We start from the raw sequence: 14,030 nt of genomic DNA, 5'->3' as shown, positions 1-14,030 counted from the left end.
ATTGTTTTGCTTCCGATCGACTATAATTAGCGGTATTATCAAGAGATCTTTCGAATATACGTAAAGTGATATAATTTAGCGTTAGAAAACGACTTGATCTCGAAGTTAAATTTTTAATTTTTTTTTCCTTGTTTTGTGGAACATCAAAAAATCTTTTTTTTTCCCCATTTTATTAGGAACTCTAATACACTCGTGAAAATATGTAGATCAAATAAATCCATCTATTTGCAATTAATGCAGTTGCTGATGTCGAGGCTCTTATACACGTTGTTTATCGCTTTACGTCGTGCTGGGGAAAGATAAGCGTTACTTTGTTAGCGCGTCGGAGCGGATAAATGGTGCTCGTGCGACGAATATCGAACAACTCTCGGAACAGCGTGATGCCGTTGGACTGAGAAGGCGAGAGAAAGAGGGGGGTAAAGGAAGCGAATAAATAAAGAGGGGCACGACGTCGTTCGCGATATGATTAATGTGGCCGATCGAGAGAGGAACAGAACCAGTCGGTCCGGAACGAAAGCCGCCTTCGGGTTAACTCTTCAAGGATCGGTGGATCCACTTCCCCATGGTAGGAGACGGAGGAATCCATCGATCGGGCGCCATCCAGTCAGCTTCTCGATTCTGCTCGTGAGAAGCGTATCCTGCGCATATCTCGATACATATCTTACGGCATTAATAAGCTTTTTCGATAAAGACACGCCATCGAGCGTAGAACAGCATAAAAGTCAGATAGACTGAACTTTTATTCGAATAAACTCCTTCTTTGATCGAATGAAAACGTGAAGATACTGAAATAAATTTTAAACTATTTAAATTTTAAAATATTTTATTTTAATATTCTAAAAAGAATTTAATTATGATTAATATAAAGATTAAAATATTTGTGATATTATTTATATTGTGTATAATTTAAAGAAAATTTTATTTATACTCAATGAGCAATCTTTTCATCAAAAACAGATATAAAATAATTGGCAATTATTTTTTTCCTAAAGTAAACTTGATAAGTATCGTATTATAAACACTTTGTGTACGATATGATTCGAAACTTGATAAAAATCTCAAAATTCTAACATGAACAGCTCTAACTTGTCGTCTATTAAATGACTTATTTAATTTTGTCCCATCTTCGCCTCGAGATTAGCCTACCATGAACCGGTTTCTCTTTTTTCGTATCGGTTTCATCGAAGAGTCAACTTCTTCGAGGCTTCCATATCTCACTACTATTCGACGCGTTCGATCCCAGCCGACTGGCTGTTTATTTTTTTTTTCACTGTTTCCATCTCCCATTCTCTTTTCTGCTGGTTCTGATCATTCTTGAGAACCCGATCGTTTGTTCGCGTCATTAGAGACTCGCGTGCGGCAATTTGCCACGCCCAGATACAAGAATTCGCACCTCGGACCGCGGTGGACCTCGGGCATAAAAAAAGAGCATGTATGATGCTCTTTCTTATCAACGTTCACGAGAGAGCACGTATGCCACTTTATCCCGTCTTGTTCATGTCCTTCATCGTCTCGCGAATTAGTTTGACCCGTGTCACCGATCTGATATTCCCCGATGTAAGTTTGGCGTAAAGTATACGTTGCTCTTTTATCGTTATTTGTATTTAGATTTGTAGAGAGAGAGAGTACGAAGGTCGCTTTATTAAATTATCCTGACCAAAATTAACGCGTCAATATCCAATTATTGTGAAAGATTTCAGTTGCTTTACAGTTTGTTCCAAAAAATATCACAAATAAATAGAATTATAAAATAAATATTATTTTTGATATATTACAAGTTGGAAAATAATAATATTTGTGATATATTACAAATTAGAGTGTAATAGTAAAAAGAATGATTATTATAGATAGATGAATAAAAACAAGATTTTTACTCATTAAACTTTATTTTTAAAAATATCAAAAGAAAGAAATTGAAAAGAACTGAAAGAACTTTGTTTTGTTTTATTAATTCATCTAGAATCATGTATAGGAAATTGGTGTTGAAATTCGTGTATGTTGTTTCAGGTGGCATAAATTGATATGATTTATAGCGGTTCGTTTAAGTGCTGCTCGAAATACAATAAATACTCGTGATTTTATAAGCAAGTTTTGATCGTTCGAGAATTAGAGAAGGTAACTGGAATGAAAGTTCAGTCATTGTGTAACGCGGTGTTTGAAAATGTAAATTAAAAGTGTAGAGAATAATAAACGAGGAATTTCACCAGCTGTTTTTTACATGTTACATATACGACAGAGAAACTAATTGTAAGATATTTCCATATGTCAATCCACATTTATGCTTTCTAGTTGCCATTCTTAGTAACTTGCTAATACTTTGTTGCGTAACGCAGGGAATAATTTTTCACGATTTAATTAAACTTCGAAAAAAATCGCGATCCGTTCATTCGCGAACGCGATAATTAAACGTAATGTAAAACGACAAGCGTAGCGAATTTTGCATTTCACGCGAGTTCTGCCTTAGGCGCAGCGCGTCAAAATGTCATATTATCAATCAGCATGTTGTTCTGTTTATCGACGGGAATAAAGTGTCATAAGGCTTATTCAAATGCGGCACTTTAGCATGCGAGAGATTCGACGAGGGATGAGTTCGCGTGAAACGCTGCACTCAGCACACCTGTCACTTCGCATTAACGTTCGCATTACGCTGTTCTCGGATCCGCGAGTTTTCGATTCGCGACTCGGACCGCGATCGGACAGGCGGTTAATTCGCCGCGAATGGGTTGATAGAGATGTTTGACGGGCCCGCATAATAAATCAGCATCGGGCATCGCAGTGATAACGGAAGGCTCCTCTCGCTCTCTCCTCCCATCTTCGTTGCCCTGTCAAACGTCCGTTCGTTCGCGCGCGCGAAACGGGTTTCGATCGTCGGGAAAAATAGGAGAGTCCCTTTCTTTTTTTAAGCCAAACGTGATAAGGTCGTCGCGAAGCCAGAAATAGTTATCGCGTGCTTAATTAATCCGCGAGCATCTATCGCGGTTGAATATCGTCGATAAGACGTCTATTCCGAATATTGTCTTATCAGTCCAATGATTAAGTATCAATTACGATTGTAATTTCTCAGAAATTCTTTTTTCTTATTTACAAGCAGATAAGTTAGAAATAACTATTTTACGTGATGATCTAAGGACTCGAAAAAAAAGCATGGACTTTTTATATGGGCTATATAATACATACAATATAAGCATTTTTTTCTTTTTATTCATATTTTATGTATTCAGCTTATATAAAGAGGGTTGATACTTGGATCCTCTTTCGTGTGAGAAGTCGTTTGATAAGATAGACGATAGCAGTATAACAGTAAAATGCCGATATCAAACATCGATGCAAAATCTGACGCGAAGAAGTCGTAAAAATCATCGATAAAATGCGAAAGAAGCGCGAAAAAGGGGAGAAACGTGGGATAAAAGCGCTCCTGGAATACCAATAAGCGAATATTTGTCGAGGACAAATTTGAGAAGATCCCAAATTTTGCGAGGGTGTTTCGCCTCCGCCTTAGTCTTTGAACGCTTAAGAGTGTATTGGCAAATATTTGCACGCGAAAGCGGTAACGTACTTCAAGCAAACGAAGTATTGCGAAGCCGATAAGCTGCCGGAAAAGAAAGGGAGGGAAAAAAAATCTAAACCAGTCTCGTTTGTGCAAACAAGATACTTAATAAACATTAGTAAAAAATTGGTTAGAAAATTCAAAAATACTATTGCAAAAAATGTTGGTGAAATAATCCTTTTAGTATCCCTAATTATAAACATACATATATTTTTCTCATTCGCGATTATGTATAATTTTGTAAGTGGTTACGTAATTTTGTAGTGAGTAGCTATATTGTCGAGTCATTCAATGATTATCTAATTTGATTTATAGTTTTAGAGTTATACAGTATTGTCCTGTTAATCGGTAAAAAGCTATACGTATAGTACATAGTTTGTAAAAATTATTAAGAGCAAAAAAAGAAATTATATAACTTAAGATAAGCGTGAAAATTATTTCTGTTCGTATATAGAATAGTCCAGAATATAAAACTCTCTGGCCCACGCGAAAATTCTAATAAAAGTTTCTAAAGTATTTGTTCTCAAGTAGAAACAATCTATGAAAAATTCAGATTTCTCTCTTAATAAATAGAGACTTGGTACTAAAAGAGTTGAAATAGCGCATATGTTAACTTTCAGCAATCGTATGCAAAGTTTCTCCTCGGACTGCTTATATTTCTCATTTGCGACGTGTGTCATTCATACTCTTGATGAAATTTTCATAGATGAGATTTCATTTCATAGATACTTTTCAATATTTTTTGAAAAGTTATTTTTTTTAAATTATATATTGCAGTTACATTTTTGCACGTCGACTCTTTATTTATTATCGTATTATCGCGTTTCGTGATCGCGTTTCGCCCCATGGAATATCGCTCTGCGTTCGCACTTGTTGCACACGGAAGCGATTCGGCGCGATTGAAATATCGCGTTCGGTTTTATGGTGGCGTTAAAATCACGGCTAGCAGCGAGTAATTGTACTTAATTGCGCATCGCGGGATAAATTCCGCGCACGGGATTCTCGCGATTGGGACACCTGCGGCGAGATATCTATAAAGTCGCGAACCTCCCCGAGCAATACACGATCGTATAGAGTCACGGATAGTCCATACCGCGCATCTCCACGCCTCCTTGCCTTTCTTTTTCGAGAAACAGATCTTCGCTGTCGTTCCACCACCTCGCGATCATCCCGGGAGCTATCCTAAGGAAAGAACGACCATCCCACTGAGCGTAACAAACGTCCGCGATTAAAGATCGACACGGTGTAGAAACGCGAATAGTGTCACCCGATATTCAATCTCGAATAGGCTCATTCACGCTTCCTTGCCTTAGGTGTCGTAATCCGGTATGATAAGATCGATAATCGCGACGCGGTTGTACTCCGTTAGTAATGATGGCATGCTTGATCTTATTCACGGACAAGTTTTCTTATACGAGAAGAGATCAGAAAAGATAAACTATACAGTGTGTTCTAAGCTTATTCTGCAGTTTTTCAGCTAGCGAATTTTATAAAATATGAAAATTTTATAAAATATGTTTTTTTAACTCACGATGTAAGTTATAATTAGTTAAAAATAAAAATATCGAAGATATTTAGCAAATGTTTTAAGAGAATAAAATAGAAAAATTTATTCCCTTTTTAAATTTAAAATAATAATTTTAAGTAAAATTTAAACGTTAATAATTTAATTTAAAGGCAATTGTTAATATATTCGAATTATTTTGAAGTAAAGTCAGTTAATTTTGTACAGGAGTGCACCTATAAAATTCTTTTCTCCAATGACAATTTTAGAAACCCATATCTTCGTTCAGACAAAGAAAGAAGCTTGGCTGTTTTTATATATAAAAGTCATCCGAATATAATCTGTGTTTCCCTCTATCCGCGCGGTAGGTTTACACCATCCTCTACGACATCGTGAACTATTCTGACTCGCGTTTGGCCCATACATAGTCGTAAATTTTTGACCATGGACGATCGTAGGGTGCTAGATGACTCATTTACGGTCATCACAAACGCGTAGTTTATGCGACCATATCTCTCTGGGGACTGGCATACACCACAAATGTGCGTAACCATAAAGTTTTAACCGGATGGTTGTAATCGTGCTTTCTTTTCTTCACGTAGCGCTCATATCTCTTACGAATCTATTTTGACAACTGTGACGGAGATCGTTATCTGCGACTATGTATCTATGATGAATATATGACAGTCAAGTGTACAAGAGTGTTCGAACATTATGAGGCAAATATACATATGTATATAGTAATGGCTTTAATGTATATTCGTGCTTGAGTCTAATCTGCGCGATACGTTATTTTCTGTAAAAAATTCATTCCATCAATGTCACTGTAAAATATTAATGTCGAGTCAACACAGTATGTTATTGATGCGTGAAAAATAATTTTATAAAATATTTAATAATTTGTAACTATATGCATCATAATTTTTTGATTCAGACATCTTTTACAAAAATCTCTTATTTAATTATTATTTAACGACAATTGAAATTCAAGAATCTCCAAGATGCATATTTGGTTGAATTGCATTTAAAAAATCATTTTAAACATTATATACAGAAAGTTATAAATTTGCGAAAAGCGTGTTCCTTCAGACACCGTGTAGATGAATAAGTACGATGCACACACGTCGGTGCCATTGCCGAGGCATCGCTGTGCGTGGAAGCCTCGAAGAGACGAAAGACTCTGAGAGAAGAGTAGACGATGAAACCCGTTCGGTCGCGTGGCTCACGCCCACGCGTTGCGCGTGTGTATACTGTCTTATATCTCTTATCTCTCGTCAATAGTCCTCGCTATCTCCTAGGTATTAAACTTCTTCTTGTACATATTTCTCCAATTGATCTATTATATTTCTCAAAAGTATCTAAGACGTACGCTAAAAATAGAAATCTCTTTTTCAAATAATTTTATCTTGAAAAATTAAATCTTTCTTTTTCTATTGAAATAATCTAAATATTTCTAAAAGTATTATAGATTCTCGGAAAAAACAATTCATAAAAAAATTGACAAAAATTCTAGAACTCTTTTGTGTAATAAGCATACACTGAGCATTGTGAAAGAGCGATCGATTGAGAAGCGATGCGCCAATCATTTGTTCCTCGTGTACTTTTGTCACAACGTCTCGCCTCGGTGATGAACCTTATTATTCTGTTCGATTCATCTAATAATATATTGACAGATAGACTCTTGCATTTCGCGCGGACGCTCATTCGTAACCGAGGCGTGACGATATGTGGGCGACAAACTCTCGCGATACTACGCGCATTGGATATCTTCATTTGATTCTTCGATGCAACTCGATCAGATCATGATATAGCAATGAGGAGTATAGCAATACGAAGATGCGAACTAGATATCTAGAAATATATATATTATAAGAAAAGTGGATATTAAAATTATCAAATTACGTCTACAAAAATAATTAATTATATAATAATTAAACTTCTTATTTTAATTGCTAGCATAAATTTAAAAAATAATTTCTCCAAACACATTATACGGATTCTACGAATTTTTTGGAGTCTGCGGGAAAAACGCATAATAAGATGGTGATCTGCTATTCGATAATTATACTTACGGATACCTCGGGATCTTCGTGGTCTGTACAGAAAAGCGACAGACTGCGATCACCGAGACGGCAATAAAATCAGACGATATGCACGGTGTATGGTTTACCAGGGCGATCATCTTCGCAGTGCTGATATATACCAGTACGCTTTACTACCGTGGTAGCGATATTATAGCTTATAAATTCCTACGTGCCCGTCACTATGTTCTCCGGGATATAAATGGGGCACTTAAGCGAGATGTCGTTCGCACGTAATGACGCCTTCAAAGCTTACCTACTGGAACACAATCTCTCTCTCGGACGTGTCACTTAAAAACTGGGGCTGATTTTCCCACAACCGCCCGCGAACCGAATCAAGAAAATCTTCAACCCTTAGACCCCTTAGATCCTGTCGTGATCGATAGAGCATTCTATCCTTCTTCAAATTTTTAGATATGCTCTCATTATAGAAAATAAATCACGGTTGTCAAATGACAAGGAAAATATTCTTTCTCGTATCTATATATTTCTATTTTAATGAAAGAAATTTGGTCCTGTTTTCGCACACGAGACTTAATGAAAATTGCCTTGCTCTTAAATTAAGATCGATGCGTCATCCGGGAGCGCCGATTTTACAATTATCTGAGATGAGACGAGCTTTCATCGAGCGTGCGAACGTTCAGATTACGATTTCCGGAAACAAAGTATCCGAATGGCAACGGCTCTTCGAGTACCTCGCGAAAGGTGGCAGGAGAAAACGGAGCACGGAAGAAGAGAGTGAAAAGCTACTCTTACGCGCTCCGCGCTATCTCGATCCAAGTAGTAAAAAATAGCGTATGTTGCGACGCTTATCTAAAAGTGCGAACGTCCGGCGCGGCGTCGGGGTCTCTCATTGGGAAATTTTCTTTTCTGCCTTTATTCCGTGAATTTTCTTTCTCTCTCTCTTTTATGTCTTGTGCTCGCCATGCATTTTTATTTTCTCTCTCGAACCTCTCCACCCACGAGCGATTTATGAGCCGAGTGAAAGACACGTGTCCGCCCGTTTCATATAGCGGCCGCTCGAGTAGATACGAACATCATTTTACGCGCGGAATTTCTCGGTCGTCGTGGTGATTCGAGTCTGATCCATCAAGGATCAGGAACTTATGGTGCTATGATATTATCGAAGGAACCGTAATCCGAAGGAAAAATTGATGAATTTTTGCGTGTGAAATATTTTTGTACGTAGAGCGATATTCTGTATAAGGTGTTTCCTTTATATCTCAACGGATTATTTCATCAAAATATACTTTTGAAACATATTACTTTTTGTTAACGCGACGAGATTATTATTTTTGGATAACTCTATATTAATTATATTGATAAGATACAGATAAAAACAAAAACTAATATTTTGTTAAAGCCAAACTTAGCATTTGTTGAGAAATAAGCGTTTATTTTCCGTTTGTATTTTCTTAAAGCTTAATTTAGCGAAGTTATTTATCACGTTAATCTATTAATCTAAATCGCTAACAGAACAGAAGGCGTAGCGTAGAAAACAGGAAGAAGGAGTGATAAACTGCGTGTCATTCCTCAAACGTCAGGTTTTCGTGCTTAAACGTGACCTGTAAGAATGTGAATTTATGGATTTACAGATTTATAGATTTAACAACCTACGCAACTGTACATACGGACATAGCTATCTATGAACTTGTAAATCATCCGTAGAGCCAGCAATTTACAGATTTATGTATCCGTAGATCTGGCAGTCTCTCTCTATGAATCTACAGATTTATGAATTTATAGATATATTGATCGAATTAGTAACCTGTTGCTTTATTTATATATATATATATATATATATATATATATATATATATATAGATCGCGATAAATTTATTAAATCACATTTTTAATGCGGCAAACTTTACAGCCACAGAAATATGTCTCGTTTCTCAGAGAAAGAAGAGTCAATGAACTTAATAAGTCGTAAAAGGAGTAATCCCTCTTTTCTTCTCGGACCACTATCCTGCTTGTCCGTCGCGCTCTCGGCTCTCGATTCATCTCCGTAGGTTTCATCGCAGTAGACCGAATTCCGAGGATTCATGACCGATCCAGAAATTATTCGCGGACGCGATCGTATCTGCCGTTCTCGGGAAATTTACGGGGCGATCACGAGCGCGTTCGAGCTTGAATGTCTTCATCGCACGGGGAAGCTGTTCTCTCGTTCGCTGCACTTGATCCTCGTAACATGGTGGTGCTGTTATCCGTCACGTGTGTATTTTGATATTCGCTTGAAATATATATCGAAAACAAAGTTTTACGGATTATTTCAATATAATTACATTCGATATAGCTTAAATATATATGTTAATTAAAACATTACTTATAATTCAAAATTTTAACAAAATTCAATATTTTGATTTATCTAATATATATTAGTAAAGTTATTATAAATTTAATTATTAAATATCTGATCTCAAATATAAGTATAATTCAAGCGAATGTAATCTTACATAATATTGCATATAATTAATCTTTCATTATTTTTGCCTTAAAAATAAGTATATAAGAAACATATTCTTAATAAAGACAGCGTCGCTTTATACTCGAGCGTGGGAACAAGCTCTCTAAGTTGCGAGAAGCTGTTTACGTTCTCGGGCGTTTAATTTTATGTTCTCGTAGAGAGAGCGAGAGAAATTAAGGGCTCCCTCTTGGATACTTCTGCTCGCGCAGCGATTGCAATAAATTCCGACGCAGAAGGGCGACTTTCTCCACGGGGGTACGCGTAGGTGGTTGTCGAATATTGCTTCGATACTGGTTTTGAAACGGGTAGGAAGCGTCCGTTTCGAGCGCGCATTTCGGTCCTTGATTTAAATTCTCCCGTACAATGGCAAACGCGCTCACAATACCACTCTCCCACACCTTGTATTTATGATGCCACAGACACTTGTATCAAACGCAGGGGAGAGGCATTTGCATATGTGCATCGCGTAAATACACGTTGCGTTCCGAAAGTTCCAGGACGGAGACCGTGAATTAAAAGAATAAACATAAGAGAGACTCTCTCTCTCGGCCAACACATTTAATATTAATTCGCTTCAAAATAATTCTCCCTCAACGCTCTGTGTCAAGCATAATAAGGTACAACTACAAAAGTGACGCGCGAACAAATTTTTTTATATACCTACTTTCGTATGAAAGTGCAAAACATGAAAAGTAATTAAAGAAATAAAAATTGTAGTACATGGAATTACTACAAGAAACAGAACGATAAGAAAATTGTATGCAGATTCTTGTGCGGATTTTAAGATTATTGTTTTAAAATTATTTCCGTAACATTTTCGATCCAATTCTCAATAACTGCTGCAGAAAACGATGCGGCTTCCAATTGCGCTTTCTCTTATCTCGTCAAAATGTGCTTTTTAATATCTTTATCGCACGTGCACTTTATCCCGAATTGAACGAGCAGTTAACTACATACGTATCGGTATTAGCATTTCCTTAATATACTTACGATACAAATTACAAGCGACGTACAACTACAAGCGGCCTCGTAGAATATCTGAGGCTGGACTTCTCTCCGAGGAACGAATCTCTCCGTTTTCTGGACGTCGTGAACCGCAAATCAGATAATTTCGCGGACCAATTACGTTATCACCACGATGTAGCGTGGAATGAGAGAGGTCCAGCAAAGTGAACAGAAACGAGGAAGAAACCGGAGCCAGGAGGAAGAGAAGAGGGAAATTAAAAAAAATTTTATTGGAGAGAGTGCGCGAAAAATCAAGCCGTATCGGGATAAGATAGTCCCGAAGTAATAGAGCCATATACTCTGAGCGGATACATATTATTTGATGAGGTTTGCAAATCTCTCTTCTCTTTATTCTCCTTCAATTATCCGATATAAATACTTGGCGAACCGACTCGATTCGGCTCGTCCCCTCTCGGCAGACCCGATGCAGCAGCCCGAGATTCGTTCGCCGCATTGTACCCGTCTTTCCACTCGCGGTCTCGGCGCGCGCAAACGACAAATTATGCACTCGCATTTGCATATTTGATACGTGGCTACAACGTCCGGGAAGAAACGTTCTGGCACTGAGTTACGTTACAGGCCCGGTCGCGAGCTCTGCTCAAAACTCCTGTCTCCTTTGCTCGCTTGTTGCCTTTCTCCTCACACATTTTCTTGTCTCATGTTTTTTTTTTCAGTAATTACAGTATCTTCTTTTTCGTATACTAGAATAACCCAAGCGCGCGCGTAGCGCGCGCCATTCTTCGGTTTTGTATTAAAAAAATGATATTTAAAAAAAAACTATAAAATTTATTTAAACTCGATTCATATTTTTTTTACAGAAATTACTTGATTAAAGCGTTAATTTACTAATTAAGTTTTAAAATAAAAATATGTTATAAAAATTAAAATAGTAATATGTTGTAAATAATATGTTATAATACCTTATTTTTGATTAATATTTTTTGACAGAAATCAGCTGATAACTGTCAAAAATATTAATCGAGTTTAAAATATTATAACATATTATTTAAAACATATTATTATTTTAAAAATTAATTAGCAAACTAATTATATTCTAACTTACATATTTATATTTATATTGTGTATGTTATAATGCGAAATAATAAGATTATTCTAATATATGTATGTATTTTATTTGTTACAGGTAGCATTGCGTTGCGATACACAGTGCGATTCACGCGTCGCGTCGTGTCGGGAGTGCCGTGTAAAGTGTCGCGCGTCGGGAGTGCCGTGTAAGGTATCGGACAATCGTAATTATTCGTGTTTTCGCGAGTGCCGTGAGTGCTATACGAAAGAGCTATGACGGTCGACCAAGAGAGGAGGAGGAGGCCCGGGGAGGCATCGGGCGACAATGGGACAACTGTGAGGTATGCAATATGAAAACATTTTTTTAAACTGTTTTTTTTTCAAACTGCATTGTTTATGAGATATTCGACACACACATATGTATATACATAATTTGAATATTTTATTTTCAGATCAATGTGTGCTGTGTACTACAACTCCGTTATTATACGTATCGGTGAGTGAGAAATTATTTATTTTATAACATTTCTATAGCGGTAATATGGAGGTGTATATAATATGTTGAAAATATTAAAATAGTAACATTTTAAATAATATGTTATATAATATCTTATTCGCGATTAATATTTTTTGACAAAAATTAGCTGCTAATTGTCTAAAATATTAATCGAATTTTAAATATTATAACATCTCTTTCTAAAAAGGCATGTTAAGTCGATTCTCGCAAGTATTGTTGCATCTTTTCCGCGATGCTGATTGACTGTTTCGATTCGCATTGTTATATTCGTAGCATTGAGAGGCTGTCATCGCGAAGGTTAAGTTCAACAGTTTGTTCAAAATAAAATTAAATAAAATAATATATTTCAAATAATATGTTATAATACTTTATCCGCGATTAATATTTTTTGACAGATATCAGCTGATAACTGTCAAAAATATTAATCGAGTTTAAAATATAATAATATATTATTTAAAACTAATATCATTATTTTATTTAATTTTATTTTGAACAAATTATCAAACTGCTAACTCTCGCGATGACAGCCTCTTGATGCTACGAATATAATGCACAATGCGAATCTTGACAGCCAATGAGCATCGCGGAAAGGCGACAACAATAAACTTCGATATATGCGAGTATCGATTTTACATATCTTTTTTAGAAAAGGAAAGGATATGACATTAATTTTGCATTTTATGATATCGCCTCGTGTTAAATTTTTATTGCACGTTGCTCTAAAATATTTTTTGAGGAAAGATTCGACTTTATAGAAAAAATAATAATCGACGCAAAAGTTTAGATAATTTCCTGTATATTTATTATGCTTATTTATTATATATTTTGTATCACATTATGCCCCTCTTCCTGCGCATTTATTCCGACGAGACTTGTTCTCCGGAACAATAAATAAGTCTCTCTCTTTATCTGTAAAATAACTGATAGTCCACTTTACTGTGCTTTATTTTTTTATTATATGTTTCAATTGCCATTTTGCCAAGGAAATTACGTTCCTAATAATACGAATAAATCGCGTTTCTCTCTATTCCTCACTCTTCTGTTCGCTCTCTTGTTTTCTCTCTTTGGAATCTGAGTTCCATGTGTCTGCGCAGTTTTCCAAAGAACTAGCTCGTTACTCGTCGGACGCAAAAATTTGCATCCGCGATCGACATGTTCGACTCACGTCCGTAACTTACAAGCGTATATATTTAGAGAGAACTGAAGCGCGTGTACGATTGGATCAATCGTCCAAGCTAAGATGATGGAAGCCGTGTACCGAGTCACTTAACGTCTTCCGGTTATACTGGCGATAGCGTTTGCAATCTGCGCGCGTCTATATAATGATTTCTCGCGCGTTTTCTATTATATCTCCTTAAGATAATTTATCTCGCGATTAGACAGCGCTTTCGCATTAACGTTTTTCTTCCGCCGCGATCCTGCCCTGTCGTTCCCTTGATGCTCGTAAACCGATAGCGAGCGATTCTCGATCGATATCATGTGAAATTTGTTGCACAGTATAACGAGACGTAGAATTATCGAGTATAAATAGTTTTAGAATCTCTCGGTATCAACAAGCAAATCGAAAATAAAAATGTGCCATTATGTCTAAATAAGTCTTATAGATTTTAATTAAGCTGATACTTATATATATATTCTGAATATCGCAGCGCATCCATGATTGTAAATCATGACTACTAATATGACAACATCTAAAAGAATTATTTTTTATATTAAAATATGATATAATATATAACATTATAATTAATATTATAATTAATATTATAATTATAATTATATATATTATTATATAATATAATTATATTATAATTATTATTTAAAATATATTATATTTATATGTTATGATTTATAACACGATTTATATATTTATTAAAGACTGTGTA

At 36.0% G+C, this 14,030-nt stretch overlaps 1 long non-coding RNA gene across 1 annotated transcript in view; it reads left to right on the top strand.

The window, feature by feature from the left end:
- The window catches only part of LOC145935698 (uncharacterized), a 43,256-nt gene extending 31,076 nt beyond the window's left edge, over positions 1–12,180 (top strand). Inside the window, exons 6-7 of the long non-coding RNA XR_014425258.1 lie at positions 11,749–11,971; positions 12,083–12,180. This is a non-coding gene — a long non-coding RNA (uncharacterized LOC145935698). The remainder of the gene's footprint in view (positions 1–11,748; positions 11,972–12,082) is intronic.
- Positions 12,181–14,030: the final 1,850 nt, after the last annotated feature.

Source organism: Prenolepis imparis, unplaced genomic scaffold (assembly GCF_030444845.1).
Source record: "Prenolepis imparis isolate NDT839.2.m4 unplaced genomic scaffold, iyPreImpa1.0 SCAF_4, whole genome shotgun sequence".
Classification (NCBI taxonomy): Eukaryota; Metazoa; Arthropoda; class Insecta; order Hymenoptera; family Formicidae; genus Prenolepis; species Prenolepis imparis.
Note: the sequence above shows the minus strand (reverse complement) of the source record. Positions and strands in the feature narration are given on the sequence as shown.